The sequence below is a fragment of the Choloepus didactylus genome, chromosome 7 (genome assembly GCF_015220235.1).
Source record: "Choloepus didactylus isolate mChoDid1 chromosome 7, mChoDid1.pri, whole genome shotgun sequence".
NCBI lineage: Eukaryota > Metazoa > Chordata > Mammalia > Pilosa > Megalonychidae > Choloepus > Choloepus didactylus.
The window spans coordinates 126,222,667-126,248,847 of record NC_051313.1 but is presented as its reverse complement, the minus strand read 5'-3'; the positions used below and the strand labels follow the sequence as shown (position 1 = coordinate 126,248,847).

Sequence of the window (26,181 nt, the reverse complement as noted above, 5' to 3'; positions counted from 1 at the left end):
AGTTGATCATGAGGCTTCAGTTGATAATCATTGCTCCCTTCTTCTAAAACTTCCTGTTACCTGACCTCTGTCAGCACCTTGGCTGGATTCTTTACCTAGTGGTACAATTTACACCTTAATTCCTGTGGGATCTGTGTCTTTAATGGCCTTTACTTTATAACTTTGCCACAATTTTTTTTTGAACAGAAACACTTAGAGGCTTCCATGGGTTCCAATAGTAAAATATTCTGCTTCCTAAACTACATTATGCCTTCTGACACATTATGCCTTCTGGTCTCTTGCATTAGACCAGGCCATAGTTTAATTGACTACATGTCAATTATGACATTTTGAAAATAAATATTTTATTTGTATGTACATTTAATGTCTGTAAACTCCACTAGCACATAAGCTAGTTCTGTATGTCACCCAGACCCCCACCTTAAAAAGAATGAGAGACTCAAATTGGCAATATTGCGGATTGTTTAATAGAGACGCTTCCTTTGAACATGAGAAACCCAAGTGCCCCTGAAAATTGGGATCAATCATCCCAGCAAGAAGAGGGACCCTCTTCTCTGCCTATAGCTTCAGTGGCATGAAAAGACTAAATTGATTAGATGCTGTTCTCAGCTTCCAATTAATTTGTAAGGTGACAGTGTTCCCTGGAGGAAATAGTTCTCTATTGGGCACCAAGACTACTAATCCTTCAGAGCTCGAGGTCACAGGACAGGATACAAAATTCTTCAACTAGATCACTGGGCATAATAATAAGAACCACTTCTAATTCTACCCCTTGATTCCCAGATATGTGCATCCTGGATTAGGGACAGATGGCTATGTATGTATGTATAGGCCACTGCTCTAAGGCATATGCCACATCTTGTAGGACAAAAACATGAAGATGCTTGTCTTCTAGTTGGTGCCATAACTGAGCTTCTGAAAACATTTCACAATTCTATCAAGCCAGCAGTTTCTGGGAGATTAGGCATGTGGTAAGACCAGTGAATCCCATGGGTGTCAGACTGTTGCTGCTCTTCTACTATTGTAATTGTGTGCCTTGCTCAGAGGCAATGTTTGAGATACAATGATGATAGAAAAAATATTCTGTAAGTCCACACATGATGGTGAGAGTTGAAACATGCCAGCAAGAAAATATATCCTTACCTCCAAATATTTGTCTGTCCTTAAAAAGAAAACTAAACACTCTCTCCATGAAAGAAGGGTCCAGTATAATCAACTCATTGACAAGTGGCCAGCTGATACTCCCCTGGGAAATAAAGGGGCTCGGGAATGACCTCTTGTTGTCAGGTAGGACACACAGGAATAGCAGTCACCCAATCAGCTTGGTGTTAACGAGTCAGTGATTTGAATCCTTTCATAGGCTCCATCCCTACCACCATGACCTACTGTGCCGGTTTGGATATATTATGTCCCCCCAAAAGCCATGTTTTAGTCCAATCTTGTGGGATATTTGGATTAGGTTGTTTCCATAGAGATGTGACTTGCCCAACTGCGGGTGATACCTCTTGATTGAATGTTTACATGGAGATTTAACCCCGTCCATTCAGGGTGGGCCTTAATTATATCACTGGAGTCCTATAAGAGAGTTCACAGACAGAAAGATCAGAGAGCAGCTGAGACTTGGAGACAGCTGTTGAAAGCTGATGCTGGCTGACACTTGGAGATGTTTGGAGATGCAGACAGAAGGACCCACAGATGGTTAGAGAGAAACGTCCTGGGAGAATAAGCTAAAGATGCACAGGAGCTGAGAAAGAAGCTGAAACACAACCTGGGACCAAGGGACAGTAGCCACATGCCTTCCCAGCTGACAGAGGTGTTCCTAATGCCATCAGTCTTTCTTCAGTGAAGGTATCTTCTTGTTGATGCCTTAGTTTGGACACTTTTATGGCCATAGAACTATCTCCCTTTATAAAAGCCAATCCATTCCTGGTATTTTCCATAAAGCAGCACTAGCAAACCAGAACACCTACTTTGTACATGGACAATTTTGCAATCACTGGGTTAGCCAGGGAAAGAGACTGAATGACATCCACAGCTTAGGTCATCATTTCCTTCTGATTATTATCAGTGTCCTTCACAGTGGAAGCCCTCTAGTGAGTATTTTTGGGGTATGCAAATATATTTACTATCTGGGTCCACTCTCATAATACACCACGAAACATTCATAATATCAATATTCTAATCTTGTTTTTGAGCAGCTGGCTAAACCTGTTCTAGTTTGCTAATGCTGCTGGAATGCAAAACACCAGAAATGGACTGGCTTTTATAAAGGGGGTTTATTTGGTTACACAGTTACAGTCTTAAGGCCATAAAATGTCCAAGGTAATGCATCAACAATCGGGTACCTTCACTGGAGGATGGCCGATGGCGTCCAGAAAATCTCGGTTAGCTGGGAAGGCACATGGCTGGCATCTGCTCCAAAGTTCTGGTTTCAAAATGGCTTTCTCCCAGGACATTCCTCTCTAGGCCACAGTTCCTCGAAAATGTCACTCTTAGTTGCTCTTATGACGTTTTTCCTCTCTCAGCTTCTCCGGAGCAAAAGTCTGCTTTCAATGGCTGTCTTCAAACTGTCCCATTATCTGCAGCTCCTATCCCAGTTCCTGTGCATTCTTCAAAGTGTCCCTCTTGGCTGTAGCTCCTCTTCAAAATGTCACTCACAGCTGCACTGAGTTCCCTCTTCCCATCAGCTCATTTATATGTCTCCACTGATCAAGGCCCACCCTCAATGGGTGGGGCCATGCCTCCACCGAAATATCTCAGAGTTATCACCTACACTTGGGTGGGGTGCATTTCCATGCAAATCTAATCAGCACCAAAACGTCTGCCCCACGAGACTGCATCAAAGAATATGGCTTTTTCTGGGGGACATAATACATTCAAACCAGCACAAACCCATTAGTCACCATCCAGCAATTAGTAAAAATACATATGGATTTGCTTTTCTTGCCTCCTTCCCTTAAAATGTACCACTCAATATTCCACTCTCAGAGGGAATTTCTCTTCACTACTATTTCTGTCAGGATTCCATCTCTAAGAAGAGTTGTTACATGAAGTGCACCACCATCCAATCCTACCTGGCTCAAAAATGCTCTGCAAAGTTACTCAAAAAACAGACTTATGGTTGTTAATCCTCTTTTAACTGGTATGACAAGTTTCCTGTGAGGTTATGAAAAGGGGTTAAAGAAGAGTTGGCAAAAAGTAGGAACAGGTACCACAGGAATCTGAGCATTACACAAGCTTTCCAGACCACTTCTGGTCTGGTCTTGTTTATAGAACTTCATTTTGAAATGAAATGCTGTTATGCATGCCCACTTTTATAATTCAGTAGGTCATGTAACACCCAGTTGCTAGTGAATATTTTGGGACACATATTCACTTTGTGGCCCATGGTCAGGCATTCAGTAACATTAAAATGGCTCAGTACCCAAAGTAATTTGGACAGAGAATAAAAATATATGTGCAGGGCCTCCCTGAGGATCTGGGGGGAAATGCAGAGGTGTTGGGCTTCCTCACCTGGATTGCTGCTCATGTTCTCACAAACATTGAGGACTGGTGGTTTGATGTGCTGAGCCCTCTACCACAGGATTGCCACTATGAAGCTTGTGAAAAACTGCAAAAGGAGACGATAAACCCACTTATAATTGTGCCTAAGAGTCTCCCCCGAGTACCTCTTTGTTGCTCAGATGTGGCCCTCTCTCTCTCTAGCTAAGCCAACTCAGTGGGTGAATTCACTGCCCTCCCCCCTATGTGGGATCTGACTCCCAGGGGTGTAAATCTCCCTGGCAACGCAGGATATGACTCCCTGGGATGAATCTGGACCCAGCATTGTGGGATTGAGAACATCTTCTTGACCAAAAGGGGGATGCAAAATGAAACGAAATCAAGTTTCAGTGGCTGAGAGATTCCAAATGGAGCTGAGAGGTCACTCTGGTGGGCATTCGTATGCACTATATAGATAACCCTTTTTAGGTTTTAATGCATTGAAATAGCTAGAAGTAAATACCTGAAACTATCAAATTGCAACCCAGTAGCCTTGATTCTTAAAGATGATTGTACAGCAATGTAGCTTACAAAGGGTGACATCATGATTGTGAAAGCCTTGTGGATCACACTCCCTTTATCCAGTGTATGGATGGATGAGTAGAAATACGGGGACAAAAAACTAAATGAAAAATAGGGTGGGGGGGGGAGTGTTTTGAGTGTTCTTCTTTAATTTTTTATTCTTATTTTCACTTTTTCTGGTATAAGGAAAATGTTCAAAAAATAGATTGGGGTGATGAATGCACAACTATATGATGGTACTGTGAACAATTGATTGTACACTTTGGATGATTGTATGGTATGTGAATATATCTCAATAAAATTGAATTTTTAAAAAAATGGCTCAGTAGATGCCAGACTGCTTTTCAAATTAAGAATACTTGTCAGAGTAAAGCCTGACCTTAGGCTAAATCCCCAGTTGTGATACTCTTCATGAGCTTTTTAAGGATCTTAGAGTATTTCTGTCTGCCATGGATAAATTCAGACCTATGTCTCTGCTATGTCATGAGGCTCAAGTGAACCTTCAAACTGGACCTACTACAGAGCCCTTTATTAGTCCGGGCCCCCTTGAAAGCTAGCAGTTTTACAGATTACAGTGTGGGTAGCACATCCAATTTAAAAAAATAAAATAAAAATAGTTTTGAGAGTGGACAAGTCACTGGGATATGGGGAGAAAGTAAAATTTGTCTTTATATTTTTATCTATTTTTCTAATGTCTACTTTTTGTTTTCTAGTATATGTGTTAGCACAGAAGTATGTATACATGATTTCTACATCTCCTTATTGGGGATGAGTACATGATTTTTTTTTTAATCAGTAGGATGCAAAATCAAAGAATTTGAAGGCTAGTGGTTGAAGAGGGCTGAACTGGGGCTGGTTCCCAATCTTGGCAAACTGGGGAGTGAATCCTTTATCTTTCTTTTCATTCTAGCGAAGACACATGAAGTATGAAAGCCAGTCTGCTGGACTGCTCTATTTATTTCAGGTGAAATCAAGTATAGGCACTTGCTTCTTGCTCCATTTCATACCTGCAAATTAGGCCCTTATGGGGCTGGCTTCCAAGCATCTTGCTAACCTACAAAGGCAATATAAAGGTAACTATTCTATTTGGTATAACATTATATCCTTTAGTAAACTGAGGTTATCCAACCCCTGAGAACCAATTAAAGTGTTCTCTCTTAGCCCCAGGAAGCAATTAAACACTAACTAAACATAGCTTAGAAGTTTGGAAAGAATTGTAGCAGATCAGCAAAATCTGTAGTTAAGTTTTTTATAAGGTTTAGAATTCAAAAACTCCAACAATGATTACAATGGATATTTGTTTAAAGTAATAATTTCTAGCCCAAATAGTTCTTGAATTGTACATTTTAGGTTTTACCAACTTCATAAAAATACTTTGGGGACAGCTGCATCCACAGTGGCAATTACATGATTATTTCTTTGCCCATTCTTTTCTCTCCTTTCTTTCCCTAATAACTTCTTTCACCTATGGTTCAAGATACAATTTATCCTCCTTATATTTTGTCCACTGCTCTTTAGGCAAGATTTGCTGCTTCATGGTCAGGTCCAGTGCTCTCTTAATATGAAATACCCTGTCATTATAAAGGTTCTCAGGACGCCTTCTTATGGCTTCCTTTATATCTTCATTCTCAGCTATTGATTCATCTCACAATAACCCCAGTTTTTCAAACCCTGCAGCATTGTAATACCATTTTTGAATACCATCCAGCCACTGCCCTGATGCTGTCACAGCAGCCCAGCTTGCCATTTTGACCCCAGAGCATGGGCTTCCTTCTTAATGTGGAAGTTGTGAAGTAGAACAATCTGTCTCTCACTGTTGAGAGAATATCCTAAAATATTTCAGATCACCAGATCCTTGTGAACTTATCTGAAGCAGGCTCTTGAACTTTCATTTTTTTTAACTCCAAACTCCAGTGTTCACATCTATTACCAAGGCATCTAGTATATTTGTTACTTTCTGCCCACCAGGACCAACTGGCATATTGTTGTCACTGTAACTGGTCCATCAAGATATTCTTCAGGGTATTAAAAATGATCAACGTTCCTCTGGAATGCATTATGATAAAACAATTTTCAGAGACATTTGGCAAACAGTAAAAGCATAATTTTTTTCCATCTGAAGGTAGTTTCTGGTTTTATTTACTAACTAAATTGTTGTTTGTTTTTGTTTTTGTTTTAAATATTCCCTCGGTGCATACCAGGTATTGTCATTTCTTTGACTGCTCAAGCAAATACCATGCAATGGGTCAGCTTAAACAATGTGAATTTATTAGCTCACAATTTTGAGGCTAAGATAAAATTCAAAGCATCATCCAGATGATGCTTTCTTCCCAGTACTGATGTTCTGAGGCTGGCTGCCCACAATCCTTGGTCCTTAGCTTGTCACATGGCAAGGCACATGGCAGCATCTCCTGATCTCTCCCTTCTCTTCTGGATTCCACTGGTGTTCAACTTCTGGCTACTCCCTCTGTCTTTTTCTCTATCTGTCTGAATTTCAATCTGATTATAAAGGACTCCAGTAATGAGGCCACTTTGTTTGTGGCTTTAATGGACTGAGAAAAGAGAAGGAAAATAGGAAATGTGTTAAATGATTTTCAAGTAGCCAGAATATTCAGAAATTGGCCATTTCAAGGGTTTTTGACTTTTCCTCTGAGTGAGATGAGATGGTGCTGGAGGACTTTGAGCTGAAGGATGGAGTGATCTGGCCTTCATTTTAGCAGGATCACTTTGGTTACTGAAATTCACTGAATTGTAACCCAGCTGCCTTGATTTTTTGTTTGTTTGTTTCTTAATGTAATTTCATTTAGATATAATCACACACCATACAATCCTTCCAAAGCATACAATCAATGGTTTACAGTATCATTACATATTTGTGTATTCATCACCATGATCATTTTTAGAACATTTGCATTACTCCAGAAGAAGAAATAAAAAGAAAAAAAGAAGACCCCAAACATCCCATACTCCCTCCCTCCCTCTTTTTTTAAAATTAAATTCAGTTTTATTGAGATATATTCACATACTATACAATCATCCATGGTGTACAATCAACTGTTAGTACCAGCATATAGTTATGCATTCATCACCCCAATCTATTTTTGAACATTTTCCTTACACCAGAAAGAATAAGAATAAAAAATACAAATAAAAAAGAACACCAAAATCATCCTCCCCATCCCACCCTATTTTTCATTTAGTTTTTGTCCCTATTTTTCTACTCATCCATCCATATACTGGATAAAGGGAGTACAAGCCACAGGGTTTTCACAATCACACTGTCACCCATTGTAAGCTGCATTGTTATACAATCGACTTCAAGAGTCAAGGCTACTGGATTGCAGTTTGATAGTTTCAGGTATTTACTTCCAGCTATTTCAATACATTAAATCCTAAAAAGGTTACCTATATAGTACATAAGAGTGTCCACCAGAGTGACCTCTCAACTCCATTTGAAATCTCTCAGCCAGTGAAGCTTTATTTCATTTCATTTCACATCCCCCTTTTGGTCAAGAAGATGTTCTCAATCCCACGATGCCAGGTCCGGATTCATCCCCAGGAAACATATCCTGCATTACCAGGGAGATTTACACCCCAGCTGCCTTGATTTTTGATAATGATTGTATAACTACATAACCTGTATCTTGTGACTGTAAAAACATTGTGACCGGCACCACTTGTATCCCCTTATCCTGTTGTACAACTTCGGGGTCATGACCACAAAGATAGCCCCTAATGTTTATTAATGAAGAAACTGAGGTCACCCCAGAACTAACGCACCCCAATTCCTAAACTATCTTACTGTATGAAGCTATATCTAACCAAAATTGGCCTGCCTGTCATGCCCAGTAGCTTAAACTTTAACCTATAAATGACCTATATCTCATTACAATACTAAAAATCAGGCCCATCTTCACATTAAGGCCGCCATTTTCTTACATGCATTCTGTAGCTAGGCATGCCACAGAATCTGCACATGCTCAAATAATTAGATCATCTCTAACTCCTCATCTCCAGCTTTACACTCATTATCATAAGCCTGCTCTGGTGATACATTATAGAACAAAACAGACAATGCCCCAGAGGAGCATGGGGGTGGGGGAAACTGACATTAATCTAATTAATTAATACATCCTAACAAACCCATATAGGTGTACTGAAGGAAAGATCAAAAGGATCGAGAAACACAGAAGAAAAGAAATTTGACCTGGATTGGGGAAGGTAGTGTGTAGAGAGGGGAGGTCAGGAATTGCTTCCCTGTTGAAGCCAAGCTGAAGCGGAGAGTGAAGGCAGGAATCAAAATTAACCAGGTCAAAAGAGGAAAGGAAATCCACTCCAGAGTGAAGAGCAAGTCCAAGACCCTTCCTCTAGAAGGCACGTTCTCAGAAGAGCAATCGGAGAGTGGGGGCGGGGGAAACTGGGGGAAGAAGGGGTGGGGGGGGAAAGGTGAGGAGAGAGGTCCCCCGGAGCCCTGAGCCACACGTGAAGCAGGTTCTCGTAACCCACTTCTGGCAACCCAGGGAGGAAGGGAGAAAGAAGTTCCAGTGAAATCTGGACGCCCCAAGAAACCGAGCGTTTTTTTCAGGGTTTAGAGTGCGTGGGCCGAGACACCAACTTGCCTCACAGGAGTCTCACAGATATGTGGGTCAGGAAGGAGCCGCATACTTGAAGGGGACCACTGATGTGCTTTCTGACGCTTGTGAAAATGCCAGATTCCAGCCTGACACCTGAAGATTCTGGTAAGTTTGGCTTAAAAGAGGACCCAGAAAAGTCCACTTCGAAGCAGCGCCTTCGCCATTCTGTTACCAGAAGTCAGAGGACCACGCTTTTTTTTTTAACTGGGTAGGAGAAGTGCACGCTTTAGGGGTGAAAGTGAAAGTTATGATGATCTAAGAATCCCAGAGAGTGTTCGGAAAATTCCATACGGGTGAAATTTAATTTTTACTCCCTTTGGTTTGTTTGCCAGAAATAAAATATTTTAAAAATAATAATAGGATAAGGGAATAAACTGCGTAGGCAACCCTAAATAAGGGCGGTTCGTAAGAAAACAACATAGTCGTTTCTGAGAAATAAGAACAGGATGAGCATGGTGACAGGCAGTTCCCTGTGGCGTGCCGTGATCGTATAGTGGTTAGTACTCTGTGTTGTGGCCGCAGGAACCTCGGTTCGAATCCGAGTCACGGCAAGACCGTGGGAGTACTTTGTCCTTTCAGTCTAGTGCAGTGGAGAGTCTAAACACAGAAGACGGTTGTTGATCATCCCTCCGCCCCGCCCCCCGCAACCAGTCAGTCAAACAGTGCCCAGAAGTGTTTATCCTTTTTCTCTCTCCAACCTTTCTCTTCCAAGCCCAACTCAAGTGCTTATCTACACAGTCCTGTTGGCATTGGCTGGACATTCGACAGAAGAGACGGGTAAAAAGGAAAAAAATTCCTTTTATAACAGTGTTGAAAAACACATCCAGATTTATTGTAGTGCTCTTTCCTAGAACACAAAGAACTAATTGTAAGTCACACATTTCTAAGTATCCTGGTTGGGCCAGTGCTGAGTGTTTTGTCTGGGCCCTGAGCCCCTCCCTGTTTTGTAAAATCAGGCTGCAGATCAGACCATGCCTCACAGTTGCTGCCCCCTCCCTTTCCCCATTTTCGCGCCACTTTCTTTGTTCTCGCCCATCACTACCGCCCCTCCCTTTCCCTCACAAATTTATTCCCTCCCTCACCTCTCCAGTTCAAATGCACAAACCAGGCACTGCCAAAGTTACAAGATAAACTATGTGTAACCCCCTATTGGCCAGAGTTCACATACCTTACACCGTGTAACTTCCTGATTGGCAAAAAGCCCTATAAAACGAAATCCCACCACCCGAATTGCGTGCTTTCCCCTTCCAAGCAGACTTTCTGCCTGGCCGGGACCGCTCTGAGGCTTCTCTCAAATAAAACTTCTCCATTACCTGCCCATTTGGCTTCGTTCCTCATCTTTCAAACCAGACTACCTTACACTGAGCAACTTCAGATTTTGATAATCTGGAGAAAATTAGAAGACCCTTTCGGGAAAAGATATCATGACCCAGAAGCATAGCTCCCATCTTTAATTCCTTCAGTTTCTAGGCTGAGTTAGAAGGTGACAAATTGACTGGGTGAGGGGAGTGCTTAGGTGTTGACCTCAGGTAGAGGGGTGGCTGGAAAAGAAAAGCAGTTGGTGCCATGTGGGGTGACTGGAGACCAGCAGATCCCCAGAGGACTTTGCATGAGTCCAGTTCTCCCATCACACAGCAGTGTGACACTTTATCTCTCCCGGTCTTCATGGATTATGAATGCCCCCAAAAAATACTGTTTTCTGTCTTCATTCTCATATTGCAGCTTATCTGAAGTTTCAGTATGAGGTTATCCTTTTCGTGGTCCCAAAGCTTGTGGCTAAAATAGTCCTCGGCCCTTCCCCAGTTGTCCACCTGACGTGGATTCCAAGACTCACCAACAAAGCTTCAGAGGGATTGTAACTCAGCTGAGATGTCTTGTACTTTAGAATGTCTTCCCTCCCACAAGCCCAGGTTCAATGCTGCTCCCCAGTGGTCTAATAGCATTCACAATGCTCATCCTCACTTGTATCACCCGCCACCTAAATTTTCTCTTTTATGTGTGTTTTCTCTACTCACTTTTCCATGGGCAAGAACAGGGATCAAATATGTATTGACCCAGAAAGGCCGGCTCTTGTCAGTTCTTTTGCCACAAGTGAATAAGGAAACTCGGATTTAGGACAAAAGCAAATTTCTTAATCTTGCAACTCTCAAGGACACATTTTCTCCATCTCTTCCTGGCCTGAGTACCAAACCTCCATGGACCATGGCCCAGATGCTACCCCTTATTGAGAGGGCTAGGGCCCTAGATCTGGCACAGAATAAGCTTGTAGTGTCAGGTACGTAATAGGAGCAAAGAAGAAGCATGCTCAGTGATATGCTTAAAAGCAGAGAGCTTGCTTGCCATTCACTTTATGGTATTTGGTATAAAGCATACACTGATATTAGATGTGTCAAGTCTCTGGTTCACAGTACTATTTGCAGCTTTGAGTGAGCCTCTCTAGCAAATTGGTATAAACTAAGCAGAGGAACCATGAAATTAAAAGTTTTCATTTTGCAGTTGTCCTTTAATGAATGCACTAATAGGAGTCAGGGTGCATCTTACAAGACCTGTCAACCACATTTGCAGAAAGAAAAATGGCTAACTTTATGACACGCATGATCTTGAACTGGTTTTTAAACTTCTCTGTGCATCGTCATCCTTATCTCTTAATGGAAGTTAATTATTTTAAAGATTTAAGGGTGTAATATACACAATGAGCCTAGCTCATGAGATACAAACCAAAAACATGATAAATTAGCCAGTGTTGTTATTATTAAATAAATTAATGGCATTGTTACTTAGAGGAAGCCCTTTGTGCAGTAGTAATGCTGTGTGTGCTGATGCCCAACTCAGCATCTATTTAAATTGACTTTTTTGATAGTTATTCGCTAATTCCAGTCAAGACAGAAAGGGTTTTTCTGTCCTCAGGACTGAGGTTTATTTGAAGATTTCAGCTTGACATATATGACTTGTATGACTGATGATGGCTCAAATGTTTGCCATAGTAGGCCATAAATTTGGGGAAGGCATGGAGGCTTGGATCCTAGGAAAAGTGGCCCCAAGAATCAGGGAATCAGGACTAGAAAACTTTACACCAAAGAACTTTTCTTCTAATATCAGCAGAAATCCAGGAGTACTCTAGGTAGGGGTTTGGGAATATTAATTTCTCTCAAGTGTGCAGGCATCTATCTGTGGCCATACTCCCTACTTTATGTTAAAATGCCTGCTTTTATTTTGAAAGGTTTTCCAAAAGGAGAATCAAAGGGCTCTTCTTCCAAGACTTTGGCCTTAGCGAGACTCAAGAAGTGCTTTCCTGACAGTGAAAATCAGAAGTCAGGAAGTAACCGAACCTCCCAAAGAACCTCAGCAGAAAAAAATTACAGATCTTGGCCTTGTGATGAGTCAGGTAGTGAGAGAGGCTCAGGGCCCACATCACTTTGAATAAGGAGTAGAAACTCTCTCTCAACAGGTCTCCAATGACACCCTTATGGTTGCATGCCCTCCAATTTTCAGTCTTTCCTCTACCTAAATATGAGGCCCAGGGGAGGACAGACTCTTATGGACAGATGTTGGAAAAGGAGAGATGCGATAGGAAACTCTTATCAGAGCTGAACTGGTAAAGGCAATCTCAGTGAGAAGACAAAGAAATGATAGCTCACATTGATTCTGCCCCAGGGGTCTTGGATAGACCATTGGCTGAGGAGAGTTTTTAGCAATTTTCCTCCGCTGCTTTCAACTGAAATGCTTTTTGCATTAAGCATGTAATCCAATTGAAATTAATTTTTATGTGTATTTTGAAGTATGGATTTTTTCCAATATGTAAAATTATGTCAGCACTGCTTAATGAATTGTCCATATTTCTCTTCTTATCTGCCCTGCCACCTATGTCAGAGATTAAATTACATTATTTCCTTTGGTCTGTATTTGCACCATCCATTCTGTTCCATTGGTTTATTTATCTATCTCTTTAAAAATGCCATATATATTAATTACTATCCTTCACATCTTATATTTAGAATGACAAGAAACTCTACCATCTTCTTTTTCTTCTTCAAAATAATCTAGGTTGCTAAACTTCATTTGTTCCTCCAAGTATTGGAATCTGTTGGATATTGTGAAACACTATTTTTCAATTTTTTTTAAATGGATATGTATAGTTTTAGAGAGAATTTGCATTCTCATTTTACTGAATTTTTTTCATATACATGATATAGCTCCACATTAAAAAATATATATATTTCAATACTATTGTATAACTTTCCCTGGGTAAGTATTATATATAACTTGTCAGAGTCTTATGTAAGAATTTTTAAACTTTATTTTCTATGTGTTCCTGAATTATTATTAAAATTATCCTTGTCTAGCAAATGGGCTAAACTCATTTATTGATTTTAAACATTTGTTGATTCTCCAAAGTTTTCTCTGTAGATATCATCTGTAAATAACAGTCTTATTTCTTTTTCAAACCTTACACATATTTTCTAGTATTAAACCATCTGAACAAACTAAGATTGCTTCCCACACCTCTACATGGAATAAAGAATTATATTTTATTTGCGTAATTTCCTACAGATCTTATTTTTTCAACCCCAAATCATCCACCATTTATTTAAATCTTTTCTCAGAGTGTTTATCAATTCCAGGGTTCTCTCAACTTAATTTCTTTGAAGAATTCTCCAGATATTTCTGAATTCTTCCAATCTGGTCCACTTTCCCACTGCACTATATGTACACAATATCCCTATCATCCTGGAGTATCCCTTCACTGCTCTCCAGTGCCGTGTTTGCATCTCATTTTTTCTGTATACCCAGTCTTCCTATTTCTTAAGTTCCTTTTTTTCATTTTGATAGAGCATATCCTCTAATAGGATCCAAAGAAAGGGAGTATGGGAGGTAAATTGTGTGAAACAATGTTTATTTGAAAATGCCTGGTTTACCCTCACACCTGATGGATATTCTGGTTAAGTATAGCATTCTAAGATGAATTTTGTCTTCCTTCACATTTGAAGCCACTGGTCTGTTGTCTTCCAGCTTCCAGGGTTGATCTTGAGAAGTCAGGTATTCTGATTACTGGTCCTTGTCCTGTATTGTTTTCTCCATCTGGAATATTTTATGCTCTTCTCTGTTCCCTCAGTAGCAGGGTGTACATGTTTTTAAAATCATTTTTGCTGAATACTCAGTTATCCCTGCCCATATAGAAACGTCTTTAGTGAAAGGTACCTAATGTTTTTGAGGTTTATCTTCCTTCTATTTTCCCTATTCTTTATTTCTGGAAGTAATATTATTTAGATATTGTACATCCTGGACTTTTCCTCTAATAGTCTATATTCATTCTCTCTTTTGTCACTATCGTTTTGCTCTATTTTCTAGGGCATTTTTATGCTTTGTGATCTACTTATGGAATTTTTCATTTTTTATAATGTTTTTTTTTATTTTATGAAAGCCTTTTTCCTCGTGTAAATACACTTATCCTTATTTCAATATCTGATGTTGTATCCCATCTGAGTATACTACTAATATTGGTTTATCGTTTGGAATTGTTTTACCTATGTAGCCTTTGTCCGTTAGTTGCTTTTCCCCCTACTTTTTTTTTATACCTTTCTTTACTACAATTATATTACATAACAATTTCTATTCATGATTAAGAATAGCATATTGGAAAGCCGATTGGAAACTCTGACACTGTGGATGGAGTTTCTCCATTGTGAGTGGACATGGAGTTGAAGAGGGCTGGGAAAGCTCACTGTGTAAGATAAAGGTTTTCATAGATACCTCTTCTTTTTCACATGAAATCGCAATTGTTAAATGAAGGTGACTCGCAGGTCAGAGACCCTCTGTTTCATCCTCCTGAAATAATAAACCTTGAGTCTTTTTCAAGAGAACTCCCAGTCAGGAGCTGGGAGAGCTTGAATTTCTGGGGAAAGTCCGTCCCCGCCCCTCTTTGCTCCCTTCCCGGTGAAAGATTTGAGGATTGCTGGAGGGGTCAGCCTCTCTCCCTGGCTACCCACGACTTTTCTTGGTGTTGCTGCTAACTACAGACCCAGAGCTTCTCCCTTTTGACCTAAAGTCTTATCGTCACCGCCACCCTACGTTTCAGTTTTACAGTTTCGGGAATCCCTGCGGATTAGGCCCTCACTCTGAGTTCCAAGAAAATATTTCAGGTCTGGAGTAACTCACAGAAACTTTCTGTGACAACGTTTCACTCCGCGACGCCCCAAAGCTAAGCAGTCTTCCGTAAGTCAATCTTCCAAAGAAAAGTTTACGGACAATTAACAGTGCTTCCTTTTCACCCAAAACATAAGCCACTGACTCTGCACGAGTTGAAAACACTCACTGTGCAAAAGAGGTGGGATCAGGAGCTGGTTCCACTGGGGATCGAACCCAGGACCTTCTGCGTGTAAAGCAGACGTGATAACCACTACACTATGGAACCAATCGATTTTGGCAGTCCCATGTTTTCTTATAGAAAAGTCTCATTTCAATACATCGGGAAGGACATGTGGTTGTAGATTCAAAAAGATAATTTTGAGGATATGCAGCTTTGGTGCTAAATTACCTTTCCAGTACAACTCACTCTCAAACAAGTTTTAAATATCCTCATACAGAGTCATCTGTGAACGCACTAGAAAAAATACTAAAATGTTTAAAACAGCACCCTTGATATGTGCACTTTCTAACATTTCTAAACCAGTCTATATTCATTCAGTCATACAAAAAAGATTTTTTTTCGCGCCTACCACGTGCAAAGCACTTGCCAAGATGCTGCGGATAAAGCAGTGCAGCAGTTAAAAAAACTTGCATGTGTGGATTCTAGTTCCTACCAAATAACATGCACTAATAAATACTGCTTCTCTTTCCCTCTCCTCCTTCCCCTCCCCCTCTCCCTCTCCCTCTCCCTCCCTCTTTTTCTGTTTAATTGGAGATTTGTCCTAAACTCTCTTTCCTGAGCGCTCTCCTTTTCTGTGACTCAGTACTGATCTGAGAAGTCGTCAAACTTTGGTATAAATCAAGTTAGTTAGCCATCCTTTCCAGAGCCTTAGTGAAGTGTTAGGCAAGTCAAAGCACTGGTGAGAATCACCAGCATGCGGAGGTTGCTTGAGGGCTGCATGATTCTAGTTGTTCCTTTGTGTCGTCCATAGGCAAATGGCTTCTCAGATTTTTCCATAGAACCAAAGTACAGTAGACTTAGAAACGGATGGACTTGGGTTGGTTTTTACCTCTAATCGGTGGCAGAAAAATTCAACTACACGTCTATTAAACCGACTACTAGGACATCTTTTTCAGGCTCTGGAGAAAAGATCCAGGATATAGAGAAAAGAAAAATAATCGTATAGCCCAGGAACAAAGCAGAGATTAGAAAAATTTCTGAAACCAAGACTAGAACTTTCCTGTTCAACAGGGCAACGTGCAGGACTGCTTATCACAAAGCCAGGTTCTAACCCGAAAAGACCTCTATCAGTTAGCTGCTAAATATAAGGCTCTAGCCTCTCAGGTAGCCAAGCACACATGACTATATCTATGTGAAATATTTTCTTGGTCATCTGCCCAGATTTAAAAGTGCATAGACAAATTTTGAAAAGGTTGGTTAACTTAAACAATTATGAACATGTTATTTATGCACTATGACTTGTGCTGAGTGTTAGGGAATGACTGAACTCTCCCTGACCATGCTGACATATTCTAACAGATGAAACATAATTTTATTAAATTCGTAATTACATAAAAATGTGAGGAGTTAAGCTAAAGGAAGCACACCTGGGCTAAATCTCTGGGGATAAAATTTTATCTGATAAAATTGCAATAGAAGTGCGATATTACCTCCCCCCCAACACACAAGACCTCAGTGAATTAAAAAAAAAAAAAAAAAAAATGAATGTAAAGATTGAAACTCTGCATTTCTTAAACCGCTCCTCTCCTCCCAAAACTCACATGGAAGAGTTTGTTACTAACACAGATTCTGGCAATGAGTCTGACTCAGTAGGCCTGGAGCAGGGCCCAGGAATGCATTTTTCTCGAGGGCACCCAGGTAATTGTGATGGCCGCCTTGCTTAGAGAGGGAGTGGGTGGTGATCAGCAAGAAGGAAAAAGGGCCATCTGCCAAGTTTCTGGAGCCAGGCATTCTCAGAGTATTCAGTGGTTCTCAGCATCCCCTGGGGATATTTTTCCAATACACTTATTGTTGTGGACTGAATTGTGTCCCCCCCAAAAAAAGTTTCAAATCCTAACCCCACAATCCTGGAAATATGAATTTCTGTGTAAATAAAAGCTTTGATTCTTAGTTAAGGTGAAGCCAAACTGAATTAGTGTGGTCCCTAATCCAATAAGACTGTCCTTATAAGCAGAGGAAATGTGGACATAGTAAGACAGAGATGAATAGAGAGAGAGAGGTGGCCACGTGACCCAGACAGAGATTGAGTTATGCCACAAGCAAAGGAACATCATGGATTGCCAGCCATCATCTGAACCCTGCAGACTTCAGAGGAATCAAATCCTTGATTTCAGACTTCTACCTTCCAGAATTGTGAGACAATAAATTTCTGTTGTTTGAACCAACTACTGTGCAGTACTTTGTTACAGCAGGCCAGGCAAACTAAGACACTTATCCAGATGAATCAGCAGCCCAAATGTGAAAAAGAAAACCTATATATTAATTTTTTTAATGGACGAGGATGTTTTTTGACCTAATAGGAGGGAAAGACCCTTTAAACATAACTTTAAAAGTACAATAAAAAAAAAGGAGGTAAATTTACCACAAAATCAAAGATCTGCCAAATTTCCAATTAACGAAGTCAATAGAGGGGGAATATAATTATAAACAATATTGTATGGTCTAAAATTCACAGAAGAGTAATAACTAGAATATATAATATACCTCCTGTGCATCAACATGAAAAATATATCAACCTCAATAAGAACATGGGCAAATGATAGGAAAAGTCAATGTACATAAAATACAATTCAAACAGCTAATAGACATAAACAGGTGCTCAAAATCTTTAGAAAATGTGTAAATGCAAATTTTAAAACAATGATGAGATTCATCTTTCTGTACATATAACATTACAAAAGTGAAGGTTGGATAATATTAAGTATTGACAGGAATAAAGGGACATGTAAGTGCTGTTGGGCATGTAGACTGACTGGTGATTAATTAGCCACTCTGTTCCTACATATACATTCCAAAGAAACTCTCACACTGATACTTAAAGGAGCATGGATGTGTAAGTAGTATTATTTCTAGCACTGGGACAATGAAGGCAAACTTTGGGTTCCTCAGTGACACAGAAGATTGGAAAGACATGGTGCATGCCCATGCTCGGACTTACTACAGCAGTTAGAAGAAATGAGTTAGGAATACATAGGGCAACATTGCTGGATTTTAAAGTGATAATGCTTATTAAAAGACATGAGAATATGTAACAGGCCATTTATGTATATTTAAACTATATGCCCACAAAGCAAAAATGTCAATTTTGCAAAAATGCATAGACTCAAAATGATAAACAATAAACAAATCAGAAAGTTGCTTATGTCAGGAGAGAAATGGTACCGAAAATAGGACAAAAAGGAATGAATCTTGAAGTGTTGTGAGAAAGAGAAAATAGATTAGATACAGGCTAGACTTGGGAGGGAGAGCTGAGAAATGACCAGGGGAAACCAGGTCTGCAGAGCATCTATCACAGAGAGAACAACTAAGTGATTTCTCATGTCTCCAGGGGCTTGCCGACAGTGCCTTGCATATGCCTGATTTTTCCCTCTACAGCACTTAAGGCCATTTTTTCAATATTTCAGGATATTTGTTTCATCCACCCTCCCCTCCCAGGCTAAGCTGTATTCAGGTCAAACACACCACACCCCTTCTACATTTCTCAAACCAACACGGAATCTGAGATTCTCACATAGGCTTTAGAGACACTGGTCTCACCTAAAAGGGAGGTTGTGGGACCCTGCTAACGTGCACTCTCCACCATGCCCAAGTTAGAGGCTCAAATAGGATACCGTGGGGTTTATTTATTAAATTGTGCCCTAATTTTCTCTTTTCTTCTCTGACTCCTCCACTCAAGTTTCACAATTTGTAAAGATAGGAATCGAGTCTGTTTTAACCCAGAGGGCCAAGGAGCAAAACATGACTGTGCAGAGGCATAGGTATTCCACCTTGTGGAACTCCAGGTTTCAGCAGCAGCAGTTCTGTTGGAGATAAAGCTATCTTTAAAAGAGCACCTGGTTTGGAAGAGTTGGAAGAGGAGTGGCTGCGGATCTCCTTTGCATGTATGTCCTCTGGCACTGGGGATTGCTTTCTTGCGCAGACTGAGATAGAACAGAAGGAACCATTATGGTTCCACTCAAGTGTGATGTATTAGCTCAGAAGGTAACGCCGTGGGCTCGGCAGTGGTGGAGGTCCGTTCTTGCATCCCTCGACTTTTTATTCTTTTCTTTCCTTTTTTTGCTTGTACCTACAACGTCAAAGTCCTGCTAAAATTTTTCTGGCAGATTTTTGAAAATTGTACTCTTTGTCTCCCTCGAGAATATATCAGGGCATAAAAATTTGTTTTGTTAACTGTTCTAGCTCTAAGACCTGGAAAAGTACCTGAAGCACAGTAGTGGCTCAACATGTGTGCACAACAAAATGAATGAATTTACGGAGAAATAAATTTAAAATATGTTGTAGTATCCAGTATTTTCTCCAGGGGGCGATAGTCACCACAAAATGGAAATTCAGCTCGTTTCCATTTGAAATCATTTAAAAGCCTAGCATGGGAAAATGCACTTGTTTAATGTGGGAGTTTCTGCTTTGGTATGGGTTCAGAAACACAAATGTGTTTTCTTTGTCACGAACTCAAGTAAAAGCTGGCAAATTTTACATTTGACAGAAATGTTATAAATATGATGTAAATTAATACTATTCTAAGATGGGCCCTGTGGCTTAGCTGGTCAAAGCGCCTGTCTAGTAAACAGGAGATCCTGGGTTCGAGTCCCAGCGGGGCCTTTGTCGTTCCGTTTTCTACTCCATGTGTTACCACTAAACAGTTTGAAAATGCGTTGAAGAATTTATAGCTGGTAAAATATGCATTTTGAAGTGTTACCTCATTATCAGATAATTAGATCGCTATATGAGGAGCTGTGAAGAAGAGAATAAGGAACGTAATTTCTGTGGTTAGAAAGCAATTACTGTGCACGGAGTGTTTGAAGGGGGCGGTTGCTAAGAGAAGGAGGCATGAGTTACACAAAAATTTATTTCAGTAAGTATGAAGAGTAACATTTCAAGTTCTGTCCTGGAAGTTCTTAGATCTCTTAACCTGTGGTCCCCAGCATTTTTGGCTAAATGATGTTGAGTTTTGTTGTCAGTGTCAGGAAAAGAATAAATAACAAATGGCATCTGGCTTTGAGTCAGTCTTTTATTTTTTTTTTTATTTTTTATTTTCATTTTTATTGAGATTGTTCAGATACCATACAATTATCCAAAGATCCAAAGTGTACAATCACTTGCCCCTGGGTACCCTCATACAGCTGTGCATCCATCACACTTAATTTTTGTTCAATTTTTAGAAACTTTTCATTACTCCAGACAAGAAAGAAAGTGAAAGATGAAAAAAGAAAAAAAGAAAAGGAAACTCTAATCCTCCCCTATCCCTAACCAACCCCCCTCAATTGTTGACTCCTAGTATTGATATAGTACGTTTGTTACTGTTTATGAAAAAATGTTGAAATACTACTAACTGTAGTATATAGTTTGTAATAGGTATATAGTTCTTTCCTATATGCCCCTCTATTATTAACTTCTAATTGTATTGTCATACATTTGTTCTGGTTCATGAAGTGATTTCTAGTATTTGTACAGTTGATCATGGACATTACCCACCATTAAGAATCAGACAATACCACCAATGTCAAGTGTCTAACATGCCTCTCCTGTCCCCCCCTCTTATCTGCATTTACCTTAGTATATCACCTTTGTTACATTAAAGGAAGCATAATACAATGATTCTATTAGTTACAGTCTCTAGTTTATGCTGATTGCATCCCTCCCCCAATGCCTCCCCATTTTTAACACCTTGCAAGGTTGACATTTGCTTGTTCTCCCTCGTAAAAGAACATAATTGTACATTTTATCACAATTGTTGAATACTCTAGATTTCACCAAGTTACACAGTCCCAGTCATTATCTTTCCTCCTTTCTTGTGGTGTCTCACGTGCTCCCCATCTTCCTCTCTCAACCGTATTCATAGTTACCTTTGTTCAGTGTACTTACATTGTTGTGCTACCATCTCCCAAAATTGTGTTCCAAACCACACACTCCTGTCTTCTATCACCCTGTAGTGCTCCCTTTAGTATTTCCTGTAGGGCAGGTATCTTGTTCACAAAGTCTCTCATTGTCCGTTTGTCAGAAAATATTTTGAGCTCTCCCTCATATTTGAAGGACAGCTTCGCTGGATACAGGATTCTTGGTTGGTGGTTTTTCTCTTTCAGTATCTTAAACATATCACACCACTTCCTTCTTGCCTCCATGGTTTCTACTGAGAGATCCGCACATAGTCTTATTAAGCTTCTTTTGTATGTAATGGATTGCTTTTCTCTTGCTGCTTTCAGGATTCTCTCTTTGTCTTTGACATTTGATAATCTGATTATTAAGTGTCTTGGCGTAGGCCTATTCATATCTCTTCTGTTTGGAGTACGCTGCGCTTCTTGGATCTGTAATTTTATGTCTTTCTTAAGAGATGGGAAATTTTCATGAATTATTTCCTCTATTATTGCTTCTGCCCCCTTTCCCCTCTCTTCTCCTTCTGGGACACCAGTGATACGTACATTATTGTACTTTGTTTCATCTTTGAGTTCCCGGAGACGTTGCTCATATTTTTTCATTCTTTTCTCCATCTGCTCCTTTGTGTGTAGGCTTTCAGGTGTTTTGTTCTCCAGTTCCTGAGTGTTTTCTTCTGCCTCTTGAGATCTGTTGTTGTATGTTTCCATTGTGTCTTTCATCTCTTGTGTTGTGCCTTTCATTTCCATAGATTCTACCAGTAGGTTTTTTGAACTTTTGATTTCTGCCGTATACAGGTCCAGTGCTTCCTTTACAGCCTCTATCTCTTTTGCAATATCTTCTCTAAACTTTTTGAATTGATTTAGCATTAGTTGTTTAAATTCCTGTATCTCAGTTGAAGTGTACGTTTGTTCCTTTGACTGGGCCATAACTTTGTTTTTCTTAGTGTAGGTTGTAATTTTCTGTTGTCTAGTCATGGTTTCCTTGTCTATCCAAATCAGGTTTTCCCAGACCAGAACAGAGGGAAGAAATATTCAGTATCTGGTTTCCCTGCGGGTGTGTCTTAGAAAATTGCTCCACCCTTTGATGCCTCGGGTCACTGTGCTTTTCTGCCCAGCAGGTGACGCCTGTTAGCCTATAATTCTTGACTGGTGTGAGGAGGTGTGGCCGTGTTCCCCCAGGCTCTGGGGTCTGGTTCTGAATGGAAAGGGCCCCACCCCTTTCCTCCTAGAGAAGACAGAGCCCCCAGGTGGAGGTCATCAGCACCTCAACGGTCTCGCTCTCTGCTTGTGGTGTCTCCGCCCTTCCCCGAGTCACAGCCCTGGAAACTTAAAATGACTGGGGCTTTCTCCACCGAGCCCAAAAAGAAACAGACCCAGTCAAGGCGACCCTCCGGCTCTCCCAGGTCAGTCGTCACCCAAAGCCTCTGTCTGTTTTTTGGGGCTGCGTACCTGTAGTGAGCAGTCCACACCCGCCACTCAAAACCCCAGTTGGAGCTCAGCTGAGCTGTATTCGCTTGCTGGGAGAGAGCTTCTCTGTGGCACCACGAGGCTCCGCAGCTCGGGCTATGGGGGAGGGGGTCTCACGACTTGGTTCCACAGGTTTTACTTACAGATTTTATGCTGTGTTCTCGGGCATTCCTCCCAATTCAGGTTGGTGTATGATGAGTGGATGGTCTCGTTTGTCCCCCCGCAGTTATTCTGGATTATTTACTAGTTGTTTCTGGTTTTTTGTAGTTGTTCCAGGGGGACTGCTTAGCTTCCACTCCTCTCTATGCCGCCATCTTGCCTCAGTATTCCCTCTTTTATTTTTGAGAACAAGAAAAAGAGGACTTCTGAAGTTTAGACTCTCCCCGTTTTAGTTTTGTTACAACCCTAAGAATTGTTATATTTGTTTGTGCATCACTGGAACCTACTGAATAGGAGGGAAATAATTGGAGCTCAATGGCATTTTGAGGAAATAAACCAACAAATGGAGGATTACTTTCTTGAATCTTAAGCGACATGGTAGTTCATAAACTAAGTTCTGTGTAGCCTAGGCCTACACATTGGGCCTCCCATTTTTATGTAGAGTCACAGGTTATGATTTGCATTCCATCATAATTGTTCTTTTCACTTTAGTAAAACTAGTGCCACACTCTGCCTAAAACCCCTTTTACACTTCCCAGTAAACCTGGTCTCAGTGCTCCTGTGCTCTTCATAGCAGTTCTCCCCCATTTACTTCCAAAGGAATGTGAGCAAAAGCAATGGTCAAAAGCCTCAATAACTTGAAAGCTACAAAGTGTTTTCTTGGTGTGAACTGAATCCAGTGAAGGCTGAGTCTCTATGTGAACTATATGTGATACATTAAAGTGTCATTCCTGCCCTATCCTTATCAAAAGAGGGACAAATATGTTCTCAGATACATGTCTCAGGTACATGTTAAGTAACACTCCCCCCCCCCAAAAAAAAACACAAAAATAAATCCTTGCCTGTAATATTAAATGGAACATAGCAATCAAAGCCAACTGTCAAAGCCAATTCTGCAAGTGAACCTCACTGCCCTCCCCCGTACATGGGACGTGACTCCCAGGGGTATAAATCTCCCTGGCAACGTGGGACATGACTTCCGGGACTGAGAAAGCCTTCTTGGACCAAAAGGGGGAAGACAAATGAAACAAAGTAAAGTTTCAGTCGCTGAGAGATTTCAAATAGAGTTAAGAGGTCATTCAGGAGGTTATTCTTATGCATTATACAGATATCCCTTTTTAGTTTTTAGTGTTTAGAAGGAAATACCTGAAACTGTTGAACTGTAATCCAGTAGCCTTGATTCTTGAAGATGATTGATTGTATAGCTTTAAGGTGTGACTGTGTAATTGTGAAAACCTTGTGACTGACACTCCCTTTATCCAGTGTATGGACAGATGAGTAAAAAAATAAAGACAAAAGATAAATAAATAATAGGGGGAGATAAAGAGCATGGGATGTTTGGGATATTCTTTTTAATTTTCATTTTTATTCTTATTTCTTTTTTTTGGATTAATGAAAATGTTCAAAAATTGACTGTTCAAAAATGCGCAACTATATGATGATACTGTGAATCATTGATTGTACACTTTGGATAACTATCTTGTATAGAAATATATCTCAATAAAATTGTATTTTAAAAAATCAGGCATGGCCAAAAAAAATAATAATAAAAATCAAAAGCCCAACTGACCACCTAGCACCTGTCAGTTACTCCAGACTCAGACTACACCACTGAAGGGAGATTTCCTCCAGAGGAATAACAGAAGATGAGACAGAATATATAGTGCCAAAGTCGTTTAACATTTTGCAAGGTAACAGGGATTTGGTGAAGATTTTTTGTAAAAAAATGAATTGAAATATGCTTAGAAAGATAATGATTAAAAAGAGTTAAGAAAGTAAAACAGACAAACCTAAACAAACAAATAAAAAGCTTCAAGCAGAAGGGAAAAACAGTCACTAAAAATAGAATATCTGACCATTTACCCACAGTTGCCTTGCATTTAAAAACTGGATTTATAAATCAGACCCTGAAAAATGACTTCCAGTGAAATTTTTTTATTTTTCTGAACTCGGCAGAACATTCCTCAGAGGGTTACATCTCAAGAGCCTTCTGCTCCTTGCTTTTATTCTCCGATGATTCCATTTATTCACTTGGGGCACAGTCATATGTCAGATGATTGGTGTTTAAAGGTCCTTTGAACTGGAATTGCTGAATAAGCAATTAATTAAACTAAGTCTTGTATTAAGGATCTGTTCTAGTTTGCTAATGCTGCTGGAATGCAAAACACCAGAAATGGATTCACTTTTATAAAAGGGGATTTATTTGGTTACACAGTTACAGTCTTAAGGCCATAAAGGGTTGATCAACAAAGTGTACCTTCACCAGAGGATGGCCAATGGCGTCCTGAAAACCACTGTTAGCTGGGAGGGCATGTGGCTGGCATCTACTCCAAGTTCTGGTTCCAAAATGACTTTTTCCCAGGACATTCCTCTCTAGGCCACAGCTCCTATTCAAAATGTCACTCTCGGTTACTCTTGGGGCATTTGTCCTCTCTTAGCTTCTCCAGAGCAAGAGTCTGCTTTCAACGGCCGTCTTCAAAATGTCTCTCACCTGCAGGTCCTGTGATTTCTTCAAAGTGTCCCTCTTGGCTATAGCAGCTTGCACCTTCTGTCTGATCTTACATAGTGCTCCATTAATTTATTTCAGACCCACCCTGAATGTGCGGGCCAACACTTCCATGGAAATTATCCGATCAGAGTCATCACCCACAGCTGGGTGGGGCACATCTCCATGGAAACACTCAAAGAATTACAATCTAATTAACACTGATAGGTCTGCCCACACAAGATTACATGAAAGATAATGGCCTTTGGGGAGACATAATACATTCAGACCAGCACAGGATCTAAAACTACTATCTAGAAATGTTTGTTCCATTAATAAACAATTTTATCACAGATTTTTAAAAGGCTTCCTTAGTTCATTGAAGATAGCAAAGATGAACACTTCTTAGTAATATTATGGAATTAGTTCTGACCTTGTGGACTCCTGAGATCTGTCCTAAAATGAAATGCAGGTTGTTCCAGAACAAGAAAGAGCATGATGATGGACAAATTTTGGAAATGAAATTTATTTGCCTTGTTTTATAATACCTTAGCTTGAAAAACTATGAAATGTGTTTAAATATCAGGAAAGTTTGTTCAATTTTGATAGGCTTATTTCCTTAATTTACTATTTATTGCCTTCAGCTACAATATGAAAGGTTGTGTTTTTTTTTCCCTGTGTTATCTGCTTAAATAGCAGATATTCTGCGTTTTTGCAGATAACATTTTATGGTTTATGTTGACTTTATTATATCCCTAATAGTTAAGAAAACAAAGATTTCTCACTTAGGAATGAGCTAAAGTTCTTTTCAATCATGTAGCCTTCTACATTTATTTTTAAATGTTTTCTTGTCACTTTGAAGCAACAGCTAAGCATTGTTACTTAAGCACACATGATTGATTTCTAGTTTAAGTGTTCAAATCTCCTGACAACTTTTAATTTTCCTTCCCCAAATCAAATCCTAAATGTAAAATAAAACTTTCAGAATATCTTTTGCATCTAAAACTGTCTTTCAGATTTCCCAGAATTCCCTTGAAAATCACAAAGATTTATTGTTTCACCTTATAAAAAGAGGTGATAAAAAATAATTAGGTTTATTTTATGTTAGTGTTTGTTTGCTAATGCTGCCATTATGCA

At 39.9% G+C, this 26,181-nt stretch overlaps 3 non-coding genes and 1 pseudogene across 3 annotated transcripts; 2 read left to right on the top strand and 2 right to left on the bottom strand.

Moving 5' to 3' along the window:
• Positions 1–5,473: 5,473 nt before the first annotated feature.
• Positions 5,474–5,809, bottom strand: LOC119540412 (annotated as a pseudogene).
• A 3,366-nt stretch (positions 5,810–9,175) lies between these two features.
• Positions 9,176–9,247, top strand: TRNAH-GUG. Its single transcript has one exon. It is a non-coding gene; the product is annotated as a tRNA-His (tRNA).
• A 5,788-nt stretch (positions 9,248–15,035) lies between these two features.
• On the bottom strand, positions 15,036–15,108 carry TRNAV-UAC. Its single transcript has one exon. It is a non-coding gene; the product is annotated as a tRNA-Val (tRNA).
• A 4,480-nt stretch (positions 15,109–19,588) lies between these two features.
• TRNAT-AGU lies at positions 19,589–19,662 on the top strand. Its single transcript has one exon. It is a non-coding gene; the product is annotated as a tRNA-Thr (tRNA).
• The last annotated feature ends 6,519 nt before the right edge of the window (positions 19,663–26,181 follow it).